The sequence below is a fragment of the Dipodomys merriami genome, unplaced genomic scaffold (genome assembly GCF_024711535.1).
Source record: "Dipodomys merriami isolate MVZ:Mamm:240054 unplaced genomic scaffold, mDipMer1.0.p SCAF_1909, whole genome shotgun sequence".
In the NCBI taxonomy this organism is placed as follows: Eukaryota; Metazoa; Chordata; class Mammalia; order Rodentia; family Heteromyidae; genus Dipodomys; species Dipodomys merriami.
Window position 1 is genome coordinate 66,862 of NW_027203281.1, and position 6,563 is coordinate 73,424.

The 6,563-nt window shown below is 47.5% G+C and overlaps 1 long non-coding RNA gene across 2 annotated transcripts; it reads right to left on the reverse strand.

Moving 5' to 3' along the window:
- Window positions 1–340: 340 nt before the first annotated feature.
- LOC138831302 (uncharacterized) lies at window positions 341–6,341 on the reverse strand. Of its 2 annotated transcripts, XR_011373216.1 has the most exons (5): window positions 6,236–6,341; window positions 5,704–5,815; window positions 3,347–3,542; window positions 2,385–2,517; window positions 341–516 (listed from the first exon to the last, which is right to left on the reverse strand). It is a non-coding gene; the product is annotated as an uncharacterized lncRNA (long non-coding RNA). The 2 variants fall into 2 exon arrangements; XR_011373215.1 differs by lacking the exon at window positions 5,704–5,815.
- Between the last annotated feature and the right edge of the window lie 222 nt (window positions 6,342–6,563).

The window sequence follows — 6,563 nt, forward strand, 5'->3', positions numbered from 1 at the left end:
TTACCCAGTCCTGAGTTGGAATCTCAGAGGTGGCAGAAAAATGGTGAGAATTCTGAGCCAGGGTGTGCTATTGTTATTATTATTATTATTATTATTATTATTATTATTATTATTATTATTATTATTATTATTGCCAAGCATGGGATTTGAACTCAGTTCATGACAACTCTGCCTCAGCTTCAATCACCTCAGGCTGGTGGGCTCCCATGGGCTTGTAGCCGATCCTGGGATCCTAGGCTCTAAAACTTTGCAGGAAAAACTGACAGAAAAATGACAGGAAAAGATGACAGAAAAATGACAGAAAAAATGTCGCAGGATGGATTTTTTATATTTTCTTGTTTTGCACGGTGACCATCCTGGGTCTGAATTACACGGCTGCAAATGGTACTTCACCTTGCATTGGAGAAGGCTAACGGCCCATCAGGGAAACCATAGGCCCATGCGGCAAAATAGGCCCTGAGCTTGAATCCTGGTCCTGACACCTACCAGTGCGGGGAGATCCCAAGATACTTGTTCCTATGCATGGGAATAACAATGAAATGTTAGCAAACGCATGATTGAATGAGAAGTTTCTGCGTGTATTGGTGAAGTCCAAAATTAGAGGCAGTGATCCTAGGACAATGATTCATCTTAATGAATGGTTAATTAAGCATGAAAAGAATACTATTCCTTCAATGGTGGCATAATAAAGTCCTAAGAGTTAGTAGGAATGTAGTTGATGTCATTGAATATTACGTAGATATCTCTGGCACTATGTACAAATATATTTTTTTTGTTGTTCTACCACCTGTCTATCCATGTATGGCTATTTTGTCCACTCCTGCAGCTCAATCTCAGGGTCTGGAAATGCCCTGGCAGCTTCATTGGCTTGAGGTTGCAGTTTTGACACACCCATTCAGGGTCTGAATTGGGTCTGCTAGGCCCTGAGTTCAGATCCCAGCACTGCCAACAATTGGATCATGGAGTAAGAAGCTGAGTGTGATACCTGTTTTCCTTTTCTCTGAGAGTCCTGGGTGTCAGACATGATGGAGAACACATGTGCAAATCTAGATACTATGTGATGGGTTGTCATCAATATCATGAATGGAATGTGTGTCATCAGAGTCAATAAAAAATCTCATATCTAAAATATACTGGGAAATCAGAAAATTAAATCGCCCAACAACACATCCTCAAAGAAACAATTGCCCAATAAAAGAGTGGGCAAAGGACTTAAAGAGAAACTTCTCTGAAGAGGAAAGAAGCATGGCCAATAGACACATGAAGAAATGCTCAACCTCCATAGCCATAAAAGAAATGAAATCAAAACAACATTGAGATACCACCTCACACCAGTTAGAATGGCTATAATCAAGAACTCTAATAACAACAGATGCTGGAGGGGATGTGGACAGAAGAGAACCTTACTGCATTGTTGGTGGGAGTGTAAACTTGTTCAACCACTTTGGAAAGTAGTATGGAGGTTCCTCAAAAGACTCCACATAGAACTCTCCTATGACCCAGCAATCCCACTTTTGAGCATTTACCCAAATGTTTACAAACAAGACCACACTAAAGCTACCAGCACGACTATGTTTACTGCAGCACTATTTACTATAGCTAAGATATGGAACCAGCCCAGATGCCCCTCAGTAGATGAATGGATCAAGAAAACGTAGTATATATACACAATGGAATTCTATGCCTCCATCAGAAAGAATGACATTGCCCCATTTATTAGGAAATGGAAAGACTTGGAAAAAATTATATTAAGTGAAGTAAGCCAGGCCCAAAGAAACATAGGTCCCATGGTTTCCCTTATTTGCAATATCTAGTATATGTCTGGGTCAAGCAGAATAGGTCAGATAAGGTGATGTTAGGGAAATGAACCCTAAGATATGTACTCAAATGATTTTTCTCTCTCTTGTGATTGTTTCTAACACATGTATAATATTATTTCTTTGTTGCTTTGTACGTCCCTCTCCCACAGTATAACACCTGCTTTCACTGTATTTGATGTCGGTATAATTTGTGGAGGGAAACAGGAAAAATTAATCGTTTAAATAGGGATACAGGTGGACCCATTGCAGCAATGAGATGTACAAGTCGTTATGTCAAAAATGAACTTTACAACATTGGTGCAGGGGGAGTGCGGGGGAGGAGCAGGGAGGATTGGTTGGGGGGGTGAGAGGGAACATGGGAAGGGATGGGAAGTGGAAACAAAGGAGGAGGCTACAATGCTTGATATGAAATGTACTCATTATCTTGCCCATGTAATTGTATCCCCTATGTACAGTATTTTCACAATTAAAAAATGGAAAATAAATGAATAAAACAAAAATACAATAAATAACCAATACAAACAGGACATGGACTGAAAATCTATATGTAAGTAGAAATCTTACCTTTACAATATATATAAATAGAATTTTTCCAGGGCTGGGACTTTAATTCATGCCTAGGGACCAGGCCTCACTTTCTTGTCTTCAAGCATGGTGAGCTTCCCCTTCGTCCACAGTGCTTCAGAGTTACCCAGGCCTTAAGTTCAAAATCAAAGGTAGGAGAAACAGCGTGAATTGCAAGCCAGGGAGCTAATTTTTTTCTGCTTTTTGCTTTTTTTGCCAAGCATGGTCTTGAACTCAGGTCATGGTAACCGTGCCTCAGCTTTCATCACCATAGGCTGGGGTGCAGCCGCTGGAAACACAAGCTATCCTGGGATCCTAGAACTTCAGGCCCTGTGCAACGGGGGAATTGCACAGAAAAAAGTGGCAGGATGGCATTTTTACATTTTCTTACTTTGCAGTATGGCCATCTGGGTCTGAGTGATCTGGCTCCAAAGCATACTTCACCTTGCATTGCTGAAGGCTTGCAGGCTACTGAGGAAGCCATAATCCCGAACAATGATTAGCCAAGCACCAGTGGCTCTCACCAGTCCTCCTTGATACTTACAAGGCTGTGATAGGAGGATCATGGTCAAAGTAACCCTAGGCAGGAAAGTCCTTGAGACCCCTGTCCAACCTCAATGCCAACAAAGCCAGATGTAGAGCTGTGTGGCTCCAGTGGTAGAGGGCTAATCTTGAGCAAGAACACCTCATGGACTGTGACCAGATCCTGAGTTCAAGGTCCAGGACTGGCAAAAACAGACATACACACAATCTGTGCAGCCATCTGGCTAAAGCAGGTCTCCCTCTTGTCCCCAACTGGATTGGACAGACTTTCCTGGTAAAGGAGCTGCTGTCATGTTGACTAGGCCCATTTGGTCTGCATCCCAGGATTCCAGGCACACCCCCATTTTTTCATCATTCTTTTTCACCAATGGGATCCAAGAATAGTGGACATGCCCATATTACATGCTTCCCAGTAGCACCTGGAATCCCTCTGTTGGGTGACACCACTATCAGCAGTTGAGGAATGTAGAGGTGGCTGAGTGGTGAGCAAGAGACTCCAGGTGACTTTGAGGTAGAGTAGGAAACGATGTCCTAGTCAGTGAGTGGGAGAATAGAAGATTTTCTAGAGCCTGGGAATGTGGCCAGCCCAACTTTCCCGTCCTGGCGCTCAGATGTCTGAAACAATAAGAATCAATGAGAGAACTGTGGGCAAAAAGCTGCCACAAGAACACCAGCAGTATCCTCCCGACAGACCTGAAACATTCAAGAAAACAAAGAACACGAAAAAGGGAGGGATCCCCAAGACAAACACCACTGGGGAGCGAGATTGAATGGAGAGTCCAGCGAAAGGTGATGCCGACCATGGGCCTACCCTGACTTTGGACTCAGTCACAGCCACCAGGGTCCAGAGTGTCAAGGGTCCCAATCCCACCAAGGATCCACAGAGGTGCTACCTGCATATGGTGCCCACCCTGGACCACAGAAAAGAAGAAACCAGGCACTCTGTGCCAAGATCCAACCACTGAAGTAGGGAGACAGACCCGCAGGGTCAATGGGAGTAAGAGAGGGAGAAGATAGACCAGATACATGCAGCACCAAAAATGGAGGTAGAAATCCAAAAGGCACCCATACAGCGGTTGGTTTCGGCAGAAAGCGATTTACAATGTGCACTGGCCCAAGTGCAGCAGGCCGCTGATGACAGAGAAAGGGAGCATGAAGCTGTCACCAGCTGCCTACAAGCTACAGAGTGGCGTGTGGCAGAGCTGGAGATAGTGGCTTCTCTGGTCACTGCTGCAAAGGAGAAGACCAAAATGTTCCTCAAACAGCTGAATGATGTGATCCTTCAGCTCGAGGAAAATACCAGAAACTTTGATGACCTGGAGCAAGTGAACACAGAGTTGCAGGAGAAGGTGGAAGTGCTGTAGATACAGAGGAGCAACATGAAGAAGAGAATATGCAAGTTCCAACAAGCGCTGGAGGGCATTAGGTACTGAAGATGGAGTTGAATAACCTGGAGGAACAACTTCATATCCAGGTCCAGGAAAACCAGTCTCCGTCTTCAGAACGTGGAGCAGCAGGAGCAACTGCAGAGACTGGAGGAGAAAGCCTAGGATCAGCAGGAGACCCCTGAGACCCCACGATATGCATGTGTGTGGGATAGACAACCGGAGGAAAAGCTGGCCCTGCTGTGGGACGCTCTCCACCGGGTGAGCAGTGAGAAGGAGGAGCTTGCCAGCATCCTGGACACAAAGCAGCAGATGAAGAAACATCTGCGGGAGCAGTAGGACTGCTCAGAGAAGAAGATAGAGAAATGGATAGTGGTGGCTGAGAGAGAGAGAGCCAAGCAGCTCAGGAGCAGCAGGAGCAGTCCCTGGGCCAGTGCAGGAGTTCAGAACCTCCTGTGAATGGCACATTGTCTCCAATGAGCGACTGTGGTCTGAGAAGGAGGCCCTGCAGCAGCACTTAGAGAGGCAGATCCAGCTGCTGGAGCAGCTGATGCAAGTGAAGGGCTCAACAAACTGGAGGGACCAGGTGGTGTCCCCGAAGTGGCAGGACACTCTCAAGTGCCTGGAAGCCACCAGATCACAGGAGGAATGCCTGCAAGCCCAGCTGAGCTTCCTGGCTTTCCCTGGGGAAGGGGAAGGGATGAGCCCTGGAGAAGCAAAAGGTAACTAGGTGAATCCCCCCCACCACATGTGACCATCACACAGGATGGAGAGGTTCCCCAGACCAAGAGTGACATGGCTCTGAGAGTGCTCTTGGAGGATGAGATCCACAGGGGGAAACTCCTGACCCAAGAATGGTGGGCTAGCTTCAGGCACCCCATGGCCAACCCAGCAGCTCAGTGCCAGACTGAGCTGGAGCCACAGACCCTCATCCATGACCTGCCTGATGAGGTGGACTTCCAGAGTCCAGCAGGTGAGCTCCACCATTGATGCAGCCAGCTTTTGGCACACATCCAAACTATCAAGGAGTCCCTCATGGTGTGTAAAGAGCAGATGTTGGTCCTGAATGAGCTATGTTGGGAAAAAGCCCAGTGCATGCACTGGCTGTCTCAGGAGAAGATCGAGAAGAGGAGAGTGTTTAGGAGCTGCTGTCACTCCTAGCCAGGGAAAGCACAGACAGCAGTTTCCAGATGCCAGCACAGGCTGAGCCTCCCATCCCCCTCCCCAACACTGCTTCAGAAGCAACTTGAAGACAGCATGGAAACTGCCAGAGGAGAGGTCAGGGTTCCCGACCCCATAGTGGATTCCCCCAAGGAGCAGGTCCCGCCCCAGATGCCCCACATCCAGATCTGCCCACAGCTTCCAGGCTCAGGGGAGGAGTGCTCTCTCACTTTCTCCGGTAGACTGATGTAGATGACGACTCTCTATGTGACATACTGACTCTCAAAAGCGTTGGCAGCCACCAGAAGTAGGTGACCAAGTGGCTTTCTCTCAGGCCTCCATCTGCCGGGCAACGGGAAGGTTAAACTGGGGGTAGGGTAGGGCAGAGGCTGAAGGGAGTTGGCCCAAACTCAAGGGACATCTAATGGCCTATTGGTGGCCCATTGGTGACTTCTGGCATGCTAGGCAAACACTCTACCACTGATCCACATTCTCAGCTAGGATGATTTTTCCCCCTCCCAAACCCATATGGCCATTCCTCAGATAAATAGGAAGTAGGGGCTAGGATTAATATGAAGCACAAGTCTGGTTCAACCCAAAATATTCCCCTGCCCCCTCTTCCCACACCCTGAGTTGAAGTTTTTCTTCTACCATTGAGGGATGAGAGAGGGAGGGGGGAGTCCCAAGAAAATACCAACAACAGTGGCCCCCTGAGTCCCACATCCTTCCCCACACAAGTGGTCCTCCAGATTCCAATCTTACCTGACTCAATGTAAAGTCTAAACTGTCTCCCTACCACTGCAAGGCTCAGGATGAAATAAAAGTCAGCCCAGGCCTCAGCCCACACCCAAAGTGGAAGCTCCTAGTCCCAGACCTACTTCCACCTCTGACTGCCCCTAGTTAGGCCACACCCACCACTCACCACTATGATGGTGGTGATGACCTCATGGATGGATTCCAGGAAGAAGGTCTATGGCAAAGAGCAGAAGCATCAGGGTGAGCAGGGCAGAAGGAGGTGGGGTGATTGCTCTGGGATCTTCCTTGGAGCCCTCCCATCCAGCCAGAACCATGCTGACCCAAAGCACGAACA